This window comes from Pelodiscus sinensis, chromosome 3 (genome assembly GCF_052426305.1).
Source record: "Pelodiscus sinensis isolate ZL-2025 chromosome 3, ASM5242630v1, whole genome shotgun sequence".
Taxonomy (NCBI): domain Eukaryota; kingdom Metazoa; phylum Chordata; order Testudines; family Trionychidae; genus Pelodiscus; species Pelodiscus sinensis.
The window spans coordinates 167,205,919-167,220,866 of record NC_143054.1 but is presented as its reverse complement, the minus strand read 5'-3'; the positions used below and the strand labels follow the sequence as shown (position 1 = coordinate 167,220,866).

Here is a 14,948-nt window from a genome sequence, read left to right as displayed (position 1 = left end):
TCCTCATCCCTGTCCCCACCCCAAAGCCCACTCCCCCAGCCCAGAACCTGTACCACCTTCTACACCCCAACCCTCAGGCCTGAGCCCCTCCCCATACCTGGAGTCCCCTCACCCATCCCAAACCCCTCATCCCCAGGCCCTCTTCAAAGACCTCACCACTTTCTGCCCCCCTGCCGCTGCCTACTGTATTCTAAATCCCTTTGCCCCACCCCTAGCCTGTAGCCCTTCCCATTCCCACTTCAATTCCAGAGCTCACGCCCCCAGACAGAGCCCTCACTCCCTCTGCACCCCAACTACCCAGCACAGCTGGAGCCCCCTGCAACACCTGGAGTCCCCATTGAGAGCCAATGCCCCATTTACAGCCCTATCCCCAACCCCTTGGCCCCACCCCTGCCATACATTGTCCATGTGGTGATTTTTATTATGTGATACATGACCATATTGGTACACATAATGAAAGTCATTTTGCACACATACTTACAAAATTACGTCAGGTGGCATCCTGGATGGGGGCAGCCAGCTTGACACAGAGTTATCTGAAGGAGTCCTAATTTAGTTTTAAATTTGTTTTTATTGAAATGTTTCACACTAAAGATTTAGTGCAGCATGTTCCAATCCTGCTCCTTTTCACCCTGCTTTTATCATAGATGCTTCTCAGTGAAACACAGGGTGGATACAAAGTAATCTCTTTGCAGCAATATTTGACCACTGTGAAACAGAGAAGCAGTTGATTAAGAAATGACTGCATATGTAAGAGGATCCTGAGGTCCGTACTCAGTCACTTCTCAGTCTTTACTCAGGCAAAACACTCATTGGTCAGAATTTAGTCCCAGATATATTGGTGCTACCAAATCTGATTTATATATTTTTTAAAACTTGTAAACTAAGGAAAATGCTTTTTATAAGTAACATTTCTTGGAGAGATTTCATATTACTTTTCATAATTTATACACTGTAAATGTTTAATTGGAAAGCGTTTCAGCTCCATGGTTGTGCCTACACAAAGATACACTCATTAATAAGACAGAGAATGGATTTTGATTTGTAATTGATTAACTGTCTTAATGGGTTTACATCAATTGAAAAATTTACTAGCATAGGCAAAAGCACAATATTGCTCCAAGTAATTTTCCAGGCCTTTGCTATTACAGTGGTTGATGGCATTTAAGGTAGCCGTGCAATGTAATGGATGCTGATTTCATCCTATATTGCTGTCGTGGTAGTGACTAATAGTGCTGGTAAAAGGCAGTTGAGCATTTGCCTTAGGCACGGAAAGCTGCCTCTCTACAGTGAGCTGTACCATGATGTCAACATCGTTTGCAATGCATGGATTCCATCATGGGCTGTGTGTGTCCTCTTTCTGTTAGTCCTCATTTTTAGTGTAGGATTTTTCAGTGATTTTAGCCAGCAGAACTGAGACTCTCTCACTTGCTTTGTTATTTTACTAATTTCTGTATTAGAATTGGCAGTGTACATGAAAGAACAGAAAATCCTCCAGTTTCTCAAAAATTCTTTGGCTGTGAAGAGAATGCTTGGGTGGCTTGTGTGAAATTAGCTGGTTGTCTAACTCCAGTTCCTAGGGATCTATCACAGAAAACTTTATTACAAATGGTAGCCTAGATGATGTGGTTAGCATAAATGGCAACAATTGAATTGACATGGCAATCAAACTTCTCTGTAACTTTCAGATATTAGTTCTGCTGGAATATAGTCCATTTTGATAGGGCGATGTAGGGAAAATTGCATCGTTGCTGTCTGTGCATTACTTGTTTTGTTACAGGAAATCATTTTCCATAATTGGGGTGGAATAGAAATTCATCTTTGAATTAATTTTTTTTTAAATGAGCTTCTATCTTCTCTGCTGCTATTTGACTTCTGAGAAATAACCTATTTTTGGGAGAGATTTTTAGAAACCTGGGGTTCCATTTGTGTAACTGATTAGTTCCTCGAGAAGTGTCTGCATGACCTACTATGGTGCACTAGTCCACATATTTGAATGTTTTAAGGTGGCTTACTTGTTTTTGTTCCTATTTAATTACATAGCACAAGCAATAAATATTGTTTGATTGGGGTTATTCTTCATGTCAGATCCTACTGTTGCATTTGAAAATGCTATTCAATATTCATCAAAAGAAGGAAGTGGAATGAAAGAAACAGAATCTAATTTGCTAAAACGTATCCATCTTTGATGTAGCTAAGAAAATTCACATTCAGACTAGTTATGTGAAAGAAACTGTCATCTTGTTAAGAAATCTTCTAACTCTATTGGGCACTACAGTTGGACATTGATTGACAGATCTGAAAAAGAGAGAGATAGTCAGTTCTATAATCAAATGATCTCTACCAATATTTGTGAATCCAAAATATATGTGTTTCAGTTTGAAAAATAAATTTCACTTTAAGAAACTGTAGTGGGTTACTGGTGCAATACCAAGAAAGAAAAAAAACCCACAAAAAACAAAAACATCCTTTATCTTTATTGAGAGAGAGTGTCATCACACACGTAAGCCAAAGGTAGCTGATTTTAATATGAGAGAGACCATGACTGTGTAGTCCTGTAGATTGTTGTTTGTTACTGCCATTTGATGAATTTCTTCTACTGCAGTGAATCGATCTAACTTAAACAACTTCAGTTACATGAATAATGTAACTGCAGTTGATGTTGTTAGGTCCACTTACCCTGGTAGCTACATTGCACTGGGTTGATGGGAGAGCTTCTTGCATTGACTTCCTTACATTTCTCAGAGAGGTGGAGTACACAAATCTCAATTTAGCATGTCTTCACCAGACTCACTAAATTGACACTTGCATCAATTGTATCAGTGCTGATTTGCTAGCAAGTGAAGACATACCCTTAAGAACAGGAGGGACAGGAAAAGAAATATTCCTCTATCTGAACTCCATCAGTGCACCAAGAATTAAGAATCCCTATTTTGCAACTAAATGGAATCTAGGATATAACAACCATGTACCATATTGTTGTTAATGATTTATTAAATTTACTGCAAGTACTAGAAAGAATAGAAGCTATAAGTAGATACATTCTAATGGGGATTATCTCAAAATTATTTTTAAAATAAAAACATACTTAGTTCCTTGAGAAGGCAAGCAAGAAAACCTTGATTCATTCATTTGTAGTCCTTTTGTAGCAACTTTTTAAACTCTATGATTGTAAAGTTATCAACTTTAAGTTATTCTTGTGGATATTTTAATTGGTCATCATGGCTAGTTGATGTAATTATATGGCATACACCCTAAACCAGGAAGGTTTTGTTACTTTAGACATCTCATATGATTGTACACTTAAGATTGTTTAAGTGTTTGTTAATTTAGTGGGAAGAAATAGTATGTAAGTAAACTAAAAGCTCAGACTTGAGCAGATCTACATATTGGTTCACTTGAGGTCGCTGGAAGTTAAAAATGAAAATGACACACACTGATGAAAGTGGCAGTTAATGTAAAATAAGTTAATAGCAGAAAGTCAGAGAGAAATGGATTACTTTTCCAGTTTGAAATAGTAGTTCTTCCATCTATGGACTTTCCTGAATTGTAGGACAATGTGAGTTGCACAGAAGTATATAATGTTGTATGTAGTTCCAGGAGTTCTGTTTATGCATTGTTTTCAAGGGATAAGCTCCGGAGGAGTCAGGTCCAGAACCCACTAAAGTGACCAGGAGTCATTTGATTGACTTCACTGGGTTTTGGGTCAGACTTTCTAGACATCAGGTTATTGTTTTAGAGGGGGGCTAATGTCCACAAAACTCCTGCTGTCAATCAATGGTTCCCAGTTTAAAGCAGAACACCAAGTTGCAGACTAAACTGTGGTGCCTGTGCAATACATAAGAATGAAGGTGGAGGGTAGTTTCACACTGCATGGGATGTGTGCAATACTCCTACAAATCTGTGGGGTGCAGAGTAACAGCCAACTCCTCAAAACCGCAAAGACTTCCTTTGGTGTTGCAGAACATCTCTGCAGGGGTGATGTGTTTGATAAGAAAATGAAATCACAATGCTTAAGTTGACAGTTGAGCCAAATAAGCAAATGAAGCGTGACAAGATTTCTGTTTTATTTTAAATAAGCAGATGTTCCGGCATTGCCGGGGTCTTTAACTGAAGTAATTTTGGGTTTTTTTTTTTTTTTAAATAAATGAAAAATGTCCATGCTTTATTTCAATGACTAATTTTTTTTAAATAAAGGAAAATGAAGGCTGAAGTGAGGGCTCAGGGTTAAGGAGAGGGTTAAGGCAGAGGGCTGGAAGGTGTGGGGGCCCAAGGCAGGCTGTTGTGGCCTCAGGGCAGGGGGAAAGAGGTTGGGGAGGCTCATGGGGAAGGAGGTGCGGGTGTAGAAATTAAGGCAAGTGGGAGGGGCAAGACTTAGGGCAGGGGGCTCAGGACAGGAGGCTGGGAGGTAGAAGGGCCAGGGCTGTGGTCACTGGAGTGTGTTGTTGGGTGCGGGTTGAGGCGCTGTACGCCAGCCCAGGCTTCCCGCTGTTGTTTCCCCCCCCCCCAGCCAGCAGCCTCGGGGGGGGGGGGAACGGGGAGGGACAGGCCTTGCCTTCCCTCTCTCCCCCCACAGCCTGCAGTTGCTCCAGGGGGGCCTTTGCTTGGGGGCAGTGGCCACTGTCCTGCAGACTATTAGGAGGGGTGCCCTGCAATCTCCCTTTTTCCCACCCCACAGCAGCCTCTGTCCGCGGGGAGCTCGGACCCCTCACAGACGGGGGCTGCTGCCACCCTGGGCTTCTGTCTCTGTATCAGAGACAGCAGCACAGGGCTGCAGGCAGCCGGTCTGGGTGGGGAGCTGGTTTTGAAACTGGTTCCCCTCATGGTCTAGCTCCTGCCTGGCACCCTGCGCTGCTGTCTCTATTACAGAGCAGCAACACAGGGTGGCAGGGGCTACCCGGGAATGGGGCTGGATTGAGCCCCTTGGGACTGCGGAATAGATCAGTAGCTGAATTCATGTAGTTGCTTGACTGTTCAGTTAGATATAGGGAGGATTCAAACTCTAAACTTTAATAGCTAACCGCTTCTTGTAGAAAAGGATTAAATGGCATTTGGTACAGGATACTGTACATGTATTACATAGGGTCTAGTCCAAAGCCCACTGATATCAATGGAAATACTCCTATTGATTTCAGGGAGGCCAAAAAGACTAATTGTGACCTCAACTATATGCCCACAAGTCCTTTTGATTTCAGTGGGAATTATGCCTGAGAAATGGAATTGAACCATGATGGCCTCATTTTGCAAAGTGCTTAGCACCTCCTGTAAGATGTTTGTCACCATGCAGGATTGGTTTCCCTGCCCCGGGGTACCTCTGTGTTCCCAGAAAATGCGATACTAATAGTGTTGAATGCAGCCATTCTGCAGGGCTGTAGCCTGTCCTCGTTTCAAGAGTTTTAGTTTAAGTTACTGATGTGGACCCATGACTTTCCCACCTGTGAAATTGTATATGGAGGAGAATGCTTTCCTTGCAAGGAAATAGATCTGTGGATTCAGTGTAGCATTTTTCAGGCCACAGAGCCATTGGAAAAGCTGAGTGGAAGGTTGCAAATACAATGAGATCCACCCATTGGGTGTTTTAATGTAGGTAGGTAGGCGAGCTGCAGCCTCTCCTTGCTGCCCTGTAGCCTCTGCCTTTCTCCCCACAGTCATCCTGGCATGTAAGAGTCTGTAGTTTGTTGGCTTGCTGTCTGTAGTTGGGCTCCATGACTCCACAGAGGGAGGCAAGCACATAGTGGGAACCTAGGCTGACTGAGACAACTGGAACTTTATGATATTACCTGTGGTTGGCAGCAGTTGTTTTCTTTTGGTAGGGGGAGCTTGTTGCTTATTGTAGCTTCTCTTGTTCTATGGCTTCCAATCCTAGCTCAGCATTCCTCCTTATTTGTAGTCCTGTATTTTGCTTCAGCTACACCAGACTAACACGGCTACATTTCTATTACTCCTTATTTGTGTGGTCCTGGAACACACATTAGACAGATGAGAATGAGAGAGAGAAAAAGAGAGAGGGCAGTATTCTGTGTGCCCATTTTCATAGTTGTAACTTTCTCTGTGGGTTTGCTTTACTCTACAATGTGAGATTACATATGTCCTTGTCCAGGCAAACCTGGGTTGCTGTTTGTCCTCTGGCTGTTTGAGTTGGAACACGTGATTTGGTTTGGCTTGTTGGGTCTGATGTGTAGATTCCAAAGAAAAAATAAATTAAAGAGGGAGGTGCAAGTTAAGCACTGATCACTTGAACAATGCCTCTTTAATTCTGAGCACAGAAAAGTGGCTGAATTGATTGAGAGTCAGCATAGACATTCATCTGAACTTTGTAATTCACCTACCTTTTATTAATTGTGTTAGTAAGTTGAAAAATATCTTTCCTATGCACCTTCATTACTCTGATAATCATCACAAAACCTTGAATCTGTATCTTAAGTGAAAGATTTATTCTTCTGTTCATACCCTCTTAGTCAGTATGCCAAGAGTCTTACCAGGCAAGTTAATTTGGGAGGTTAAACTTTTGCATTGTTCATGACCATATCTTTTTCAAAAGTGCTTAAAATCATTCTGTATTCTGTACAGGAATGTTGGAGTTTAATGGGCAGCAACAGAATAAATTTGTATTTGAAATTTCATAGGACAGCTATTTGGAGTTATCAATACACATTTATAAAACAACATAAATCAGATGCCAAAAATTCAGTGTTCAGAATCTGTGGTAGAAAGCAATACAAATGACAGGGACTGCATGTACAAGGAGGAAAGGCCCAAAAATTAAGATTAGGAAACATAAGTTTAGTTGAAAGGAAGCATAATTTTTTAGCTTGAATCTTCATTATTTAGCATCCCCTGCAGTCCAATTTGAGTCAGGGACTATGCATTCTAGTGCAGATACATGGTATAGCACTTTCTTCTCTTAACTTCCTAACCTGCCAATGCTCACCCACTTTCATGTTAGTCAGTAGCCTAGTGGGCGCTTCAGCAATTCAGGTAGTCTGTGGAAGGAATAAAGGGACTCTTTATGCCCCCTTATTTTCCTGACAAGCATGAAAAAGGCTTCATCCTTGAGGCCTAGGACCAGGGGCGGACTGGCAATCAAAATTGGCCCAGGAAATGGGTTGAGAACGGACCACTTTTTCACATCAAAGAATTATTTTTATTTTTATTTGACCCCCATTCACCACATCCCTGACCCCTGTTAACCACGCCCCTGACCTCCATTAGCCACACCCTCTGACACCCATTAGCCAGGCCTCTGGAGGTAACACTCTCGGGGCAAGATGGACACATGATCAGAAGAAAAGGTGTCATGTGACCCCTCTAAGGACTTTTCCCACCATCCTCCTACCAGTAGGGATTAGTTTGGCCCCCACCAAACCCCCCTCATGCAACTATCCTGCAATTGCATGAACCCAGTGTGTGTGACATTAACTCGGGGGCGGAGAGGCCGGGGGAAGTGTTCCCTCTAAGAGTTTCCTCCCATGAGCAGAATGAATTTTGTGTTGTGCACCAGTACCGAATTCATGTGGCTTGTTTGGATGTGCCACTGTGGCACCCAACTTATTAATAAATATCTTATAAACCTCTACCTTTTCCCTCTGCTGCCATGTCTCCTCACCTTGCTCCATAAGCTCCCCTGGTGCCTGCTGCCCCCCAACCCTTCACCCTCCTCTGCTGTCCTGACTCGGACTCCTGCCCTTCTCACTACCCTCAGTCCTCCTGAGACCTGCCCCCCTCCACCAGCCCTTCTCTCCCCCCTGTATCCACACCTCCAGTGCCCACTCTGATCATGTGAGCTACCCCTCCTCATCCCCTCTCCTAGCACCTTCCTCTACACACCTGCACTGCCTCTCTCCTCTGGTGCTGGTCCCTCCACTGCAGGTGTCTGCCCTTCTGCTTCACCCCCAGAATCCCCTGGCACCTGCACCTTCCCTTAGCACTGCACCCTTCTGGTGCCTCCCCCTTCCCTCACTGCCCCTGCCCCCTTTGTCCTCTTTTTCCCTGATGTCCACCCCCTCACCACACTCATGCCCCTGTGCCCTCACACATGACTTGCACCATCCCCGCCTTCCTAATGCCCACCCCTTCTTTAAAGCCTTATCCCAGCACCTCCCACTCCAGCCCTCAATGCCCTTACCCTCTCCTCTCCCAGCATCACCCTGTTCCCCCTCCCACTGATACCTCCCCTCCTGCCCTTTTCCTCATTGTCTCCACTTGGCCTCCTGGCATTTGTCTCTCCTCCACCCTGTCCCTTGTTGCCTTCCCCTTTCTTCTCCTGACCTTCCCCCTTCCCCTCAACACAAACCCCTCTCCCCCCCCCCCTTCTGCCTTCCAGTTTGCGGGGCTGGAGTCTGTGATCGGGCCCCAGCTGCTTCCAACGCTCCAGACAACATGCCGGGCCTTGAGCTGGGCTGCGCGGTGCAGCTCTGGGCCGAGCGCTTTTAAAATCCCAGGCCATGATGTCACGCCACGCCCGGGCATCTCACATGCGCTCCTCGGCACCACCATGCCTTGTACATGGCTGGCACGCAGCGCCGGGGAATTTAAAGTGCGGGGCTGCAGCTCCCCGTCACAATGCCGCTCCTCCTCCAGCAGCCTCCAGTCAGCCCTTTGGCCAGCCCTTTGGAGGATGGCCCACTGGGAAATTCCCAATGTCCCTCCAGGCCAGTCCGTCCCTGCCTAGGGCTACCTACGACTGATTTCAGTGGGACTACTTGTAAGTAAGGAACTGCTCATTGTGGCACATATTACAGTGTTTAGATCCCAAAATGAAGGAAGCTCTAGAAATAATACAGTCAGCATTAATAAAAGTGGTACCTACTGTGTTTGAGGATTAATGTCTGTGTGTGTATGTCAGGTGCACAGAGCATATGAATAGGAACTCTTTCCTTTATTTGAAAGTCTAAGAGTCTGGGCCCAATATATGGTTTCTTCCTTATCTGTTGAGATTTCTGAGATGTGGAACTTTTGCTGACAAGAGTCAGAAACTGCCAGGTATTCCACTTGCAAAACAGAGCGAGAGTATATGCTATGCATTTTTAATTGCTGTTCCTTGTCTGGAGAATAAGGAGGCAACAAATGTTGCTCTTTCAGGTCACAAGTGCTTAATTGCACTAAAAATGTAAATTTCTGTTACATGAAAAGAATTGTTTTTCACTGTGTTCAGAGGTGAACTGCACACCTATGACTTTAATGAGGTAAATTGTATTTTGGAAGCTAAAATTTGAAACATGGCTGCAGCGAAAATGCTAATGTGTTAGCGCTTTTGGTGCTGTTTGGAATAATAATAAAAAGGCCGTCTCTATTTAAGCTATGGCATCAGTGGGAGCCTATCGTAGTTACAACTGAGGACCAGCTTCTGCCATCCTTATGGATGTGGTAATTTTTCTCTATTAATAATCTGATTGAAATCAGTGGGGCTAGAAAGTGTGGAAGAAGATGTTGCTGTAGTTACAATGAGGCTACACATAGGAAAAAATAACTACTTAATGTCACAAAATTTGGCAGAATCTGGCCTTGATTAATCTCCTCAATCTTTCAATCATGTGTGTCTGTGGATTGATTGTAATTTGTTAAATGTTTTGCATTTTTGAAAGCTTCAGCTTTCCCAAACAGGAGTTTAAGAGGAAAGGCTATATCCAGTGTAACTTTCTTGAACTAAATAGAGTTACACCTGAGGTGAAATTTAGGTTGCAGTGTAGAAGATTAAAGTACTCCTAAACATAATCAAACACCTCTGGATTGTTAAATCTTTTGGAGAGTGTAGGCCCAAGTAGTGATCACTTTCACACTGGAATGTCTATAAAACCAAAAGCTACAGACTAAAGAATAGAATAATTCTTTTTTAATCATTGGGGGACTTCATACTGAATTTATTTTAGTTTTTAAGTAAAAATGTAAGTTTCCGGTATTCCAGTCTAGAAGATATTTAAGCCATTTTATAAAGTAACAATTTCTACACTTGTCAACAAAAAGGAACTAATCATTTTATTCAAACCTTTAAAATTATCAATTTTACCTCTTAACTACTTATATGTAAATTTGTATAATTTTTATTAAAAATGTGAGACAAACTTGGATGAAGTGCATTTATATCAATCCCTATTTTAACAGTAATCAAGTGTGCATACAATAAATTGCACTATAAAAACTGAATTTGGCATATTAATAAAAAAGCTTCACTAATACAACGTGAAGATGAGTGCTAGATAAGTTATGTTTTAGGACTACTCTGCTCCACAACTATGGCCAAACTCTGGAGCCCTGGATCTTCATGAAATCAGCAGGAAAAACTTGTCCCCTAGACTTTTGAATTTAATAGCTTAATCAGTTTTAAGGTAAAAAGGGACCATTAAAAGTGTCCATTACTGTCAACCCCCAAAATTCAGAATAATTTTTTATTATATGTGTTTATATATTTAATGTTGTTGTAGGTAAGTGGAATCCAGTGCTGTTTGTTCTGCTTTAAATAAAATCCCTGTTATGTTATAAGGTATGGTTTCTTAATTTGTTTTTTTGGACTACCGATTGTAGTATCTTGTCTGTCATGCCGTGGCCTTTGCATCTTAATCTAGATAGCGCTTGCTGATATTGTCACACAGAATATCATTGTCTTGGTTTTAATCAGTTAACTCTGTTAGAAAACTGAATCTGTTCCTCAGTTTAGCCTGAAATGTTTTTTTGTTTTTGTTCTTTTACTTGGTGATGCACATTTATATTTTAAATTTCTTCATCCTCTTTAACTTGATCTTCAGTTTAGTGATGCAAAGGTGATGGTCACTGCCCAAATCTACTCCCTCTAGGGACACAGGGCTGTCCCTAGAGGGTGGTGGAGCTTGGGACAACCCTTTCTTGATCCAGAACCCACCCCTGCTTTCCTCGCCCCACCACCACCCTTCCCTCAAGCCCCGCCCCTGCTTCACCCCACCCAGCTTCTTCCCACCTCTACTCTGCCATCTCCCGCCCCCATGTCATCTCTTCCCTGAAACCCCCTGCCCCAAAATATGCAAACTAGGAGTTTACCTGGTGCCTGGTGCAGGGTGGCAAGCACGGGTCAGGCCCCCTCTGCATTTACTGCATGGGTGAGAGCTGTAGAAAGTGGAGTGACCCAGCAGCTTACTCTGCTCTGGCACCATCTCCCAGCCCAGTAGCCCACTTCACCATAGCAACGGGAAGTGAAGTGCCCCTCCCAGCTCCAGCATTGTTCTTCAGACAATGCTAGAGGGCATTTTTGCTGTCAGATCCGGTCCCTCAAATGGTGCTATGACAGCTTATGTCTTTTTAACTCTTTATAGCCTTTTTGCTTCCAGCAGAAGCAGGGTAAGTGTTGATACTTGGCTGAAGCCCAAAGAGATGATCTTTGGAGTTAGTAGCTGACACATTTTCTCTTAACCATCCTAACTGTGTTTGATGGGAGATAGCTGATCTCCAGCTATTATTTTATCTTCTTGTTTGCTTCCTAATAGCCTTATTCATTTAACCCAGCCATGCAGTAAAGATTCCAATAACAAGGCCATACATAGCATTTATCAACTATTGCACCCCCATTTCTGTCACAGTAGGATTTTACCAAGTGATTCCTGAATCATGGTCATAGGTTCTGATGGAGTTAAACATATCTTTTGGAAACATGGTCATGATTAAAAGACAGCATTTGACAGAAAATCCACTATGTTTTAAGGTAAATTGTTCCAGTGGTTAATTTTCTGTCACTCAGAAATTCTAGTTTGATTATATCTAGCTCCACTTATCAACCATTGCATTATACCTTTGTCAGCTAAATTAAATAGCCCTTTACTATCACAAATGTATTGCCATTTCTTCCATAATATTGCTATTAATTTTTTGCTCTTCTCCCCTCCCTCTTTGCCAGTAATTCAGATTGTTGTTTTGAATAAGGATCTGGGAGAGTATTGAATGTGGAATTGTTATAAGGTCACAATGAACTCTGCATAATGAGTGCATTAGATGCAGTAATCAATATCAAGCTTCTAGTGCTTATGTATATTGATGAGCTGATTGCAGTGGGATGGTAGTCAGGTTATTGGGATCCTTTTAATACCGCCAGAATGGCTGATAATGGCCTTAGCAGACTATGACTTCAGTAATCGACTTAAAATATCTTGGGATAGAGTAAGGCATATAATTAAGAACAGCAAAGCCATTATGCACTTTACAGAAACATTACACCCGTTGAAAGCTTTGCTGCATTATGGAACTGGCATAATGTGAATTATCTGGCTTTGATTGGAAGACAAAGAATTAAGCCAGTCTTTGCAATAGGAAATAATCGTTTCTCAAGTGGCACCTCCCCAAACAGTAGCTGCTTTGATGGAAGTATGAAGTATTTTCATCAACCTAGCTGTGTCTACAATGGAGGTTAGGTAGGCATAGCTGTCAGTAAAGAGTATAGATATTTTACATCCCTGACCAACAGAACTATGTTGACCTAAATTTTAAATGGAGACCATGCCTTTGCTGGCTGTACCAATTTTCCTTGTCTGGAAAAGCCTCATATGTATAAGTAAAAGCAAAATGCAGGACAATGTAGCACTTTAAAGACTAACAAGATGGTTTATTAGATGATGAGCTTTCGTGGGCCAGACCCACTTCCTCAGATCAAATAGTGGAAGAAAATAGTCACAACCATATATACCAAAGGATACAATTAAAAAAAATGAACACATATGAAAAGGACAAATCACATTTCAGAACAGAAGAGGGATGCGGGGGGGGGCAAGTGTCTGTGAATTGATGATATTAGAGGTGGGGAGAGAGGGATGTCTGTGAGCTAATGGTATTAGAGGTGATAATTGGGGAAGCTATCTTGGTAATGGGTAAGATAGTTTGAGTATTTGTTCATTCCTTCCCGGAGAGTGTCGAATTTTAACATGAATGACAGTTCAGAGGATTCCCTTTCAAGTGCAGATGTAAAAGGTCTTTGTAGCAGAATGCAGGTGGTTAAGTCATTGAGAGAGTGTCCTTTCTGGTTAAAATGGCAAGAAACTGTTTTTTCTTTGTGCCCTTGTCTGATATCTGTTTTGTGGGCATTAATCCTTTGGCGAAGTGTCTGAGATGTTTGTCCAATGTACATAGCAGACGGACACTTTCGGCACATGATAGCATAAATTATATTTCTGGATGCGCAGGAATATGTGTTCTTGATCTTAAAACTCACTTGGTTAGGTCCAATAATGGTATCAGCAGAATGAATATGTGGACAAAGCTGGCAACGGGGTTTGTTGCAAGGGAAGGTACCAGGATTGGTATTAGTGTGGTATGTCCTGTGGTGGTTGGTAAGAATCATCTTGAGGTTAGGTGGTTGTCTATAGGAGACTATGGGTCTGTCTCCCAGAGCCTCTTGGAGTATGGTATCCTGTTCCAGTATAGGCTGTAGTTTATTGATAATGTGTTGGACAGGTTTAAGTTGGGGGTTGTAGGTGATGACAAGTGGTGTTCTATTGTTGGTTTTCTTGGGTCTGTCTTGAAGTAGATGGTTTCTAGGTATTCGTCTGGCTCTTTCAATTTGCTTTTTTACTTCTCCGGGTGGGTAGTTGAGGTTTATAAATGCTTGGTAGAGATCCTGAAGCTTCTGGTCTCTGTCAGTGGGATTAGAGCAGATGCGGTTGTATCGAAGGGCTTGGCTATAGACGATGGATCGTGTGGTGTGTGCTGGATGGGAGCTGGAAGCATGTAGGTAACTGTATGAGTCGGTGGGTTTTCTGTAGAGAGTGGTGTCTAATTTTCCATTGTTGATTTGTACTGTGGTGTCCAGGAAGTGGATCTCTCGTGTAGAATGGTCCAGGCTGAGGTTGATGGTGGGGTGTAGGTTGTTGAAATCTCTGTGGAATATCTCCAGTGTTTCTTGGCCAACAAATACTCAAACTATCTTACCCATTACCAAGATAGCTCCCCAATTATCACCTCTAATACCATTAGCTCACAGACATCCCTCTCTCCCCACCTCTAATATCATCAATTCACAGACACTTACCTACCTTCCTTTCCCCCCCCCCCCCCCCCCGCATCTCCCTTCTGTTCTGAAATGTGATTTGTCCTTTTCATATTTGTTCATTTTTTTTAATTGTATCCTTTGGTATATATGGTTGTGACTATTTTCTTCCACTATTTGATCTGAGGAAGTGGGTCTGGCCCACGAAAGCTCATCACCTAATAAACCATCTTGTTAGTCTTTAAAGTGCTACATTGTCCTGCATTTTGCTTCAGCTACCCCAGACAAACACGGCTACATTTCTATCACTATTCTACATGTATAAGTCAATCTATTATGCTCACTGTCATTGTGCTACTGCCACAAACTTACAATGTTACCACATAATCTCCTCTGTCATTCAGTTCCCAGGCTGTAAAATGTTGTGGGTGATAGTTATCTACCCCCCAGGAGGTGTTCTGCTGTAGGGGTTCTCAAACTTCATTGCACCATGAGCCCCTCTGACAACAGAAATTGCTACCTGACCCAGGAGGGGAGACTGAAGCCTGAGCTTGCTTAAGCCTGGCTGCCTCAGGTGGGAGGACTACAGCCAAAGTATGAGCCCTGCTGCCCTGGGAATGGAGGCCATAGCCGTAGCCCAAGGTCTTCAGCCCCAGACCGAGGGCCTTTTATCTGAGCCCACCCTACCCAGGACTGAAGCCCCTGAAGGCATCAACTTCAGCCCCAAAAAGTTGAAGTCAGAGCATGGCCCTGGCAAGTCAAAGCATGTCCTGGTGACTCCATTAAAACAGTCGTGACCCCCCCCCCCCCCAGGGTCAATATATATGGATTAGGTTAATTCAATTAATTATAGAGCCCCAAATATGGAACAAATCCGTTCCAAAGCTGAAGAGAAGGGCAGAAATACAGAAAACATTAGTGAAAGGGTATCTCTGTTAGGCTACGTCTGCGGAGTTATTTTGGGATACCGGCAGTATCGCGAAATAGCTATTCTGCATCTTTCGAGTGC

At 42.8% G+C, this 14,948-nt stretch overlaps 1 protein-coding gene across 3 annotated transcripts in view; it reads left to right on the top strand.

Annotated features, from left to right (window-relative positions):
- The window catches only part of PRKCE (protein kinase C epsilon), a 465,689-nt gene that overhangs the window by 199,222 nt on the left and 251,519 nt on the right, over nucleotides 1-14,948 (top strand). The gene's annotated exons all lie outside the window — the stretch shown is intronic.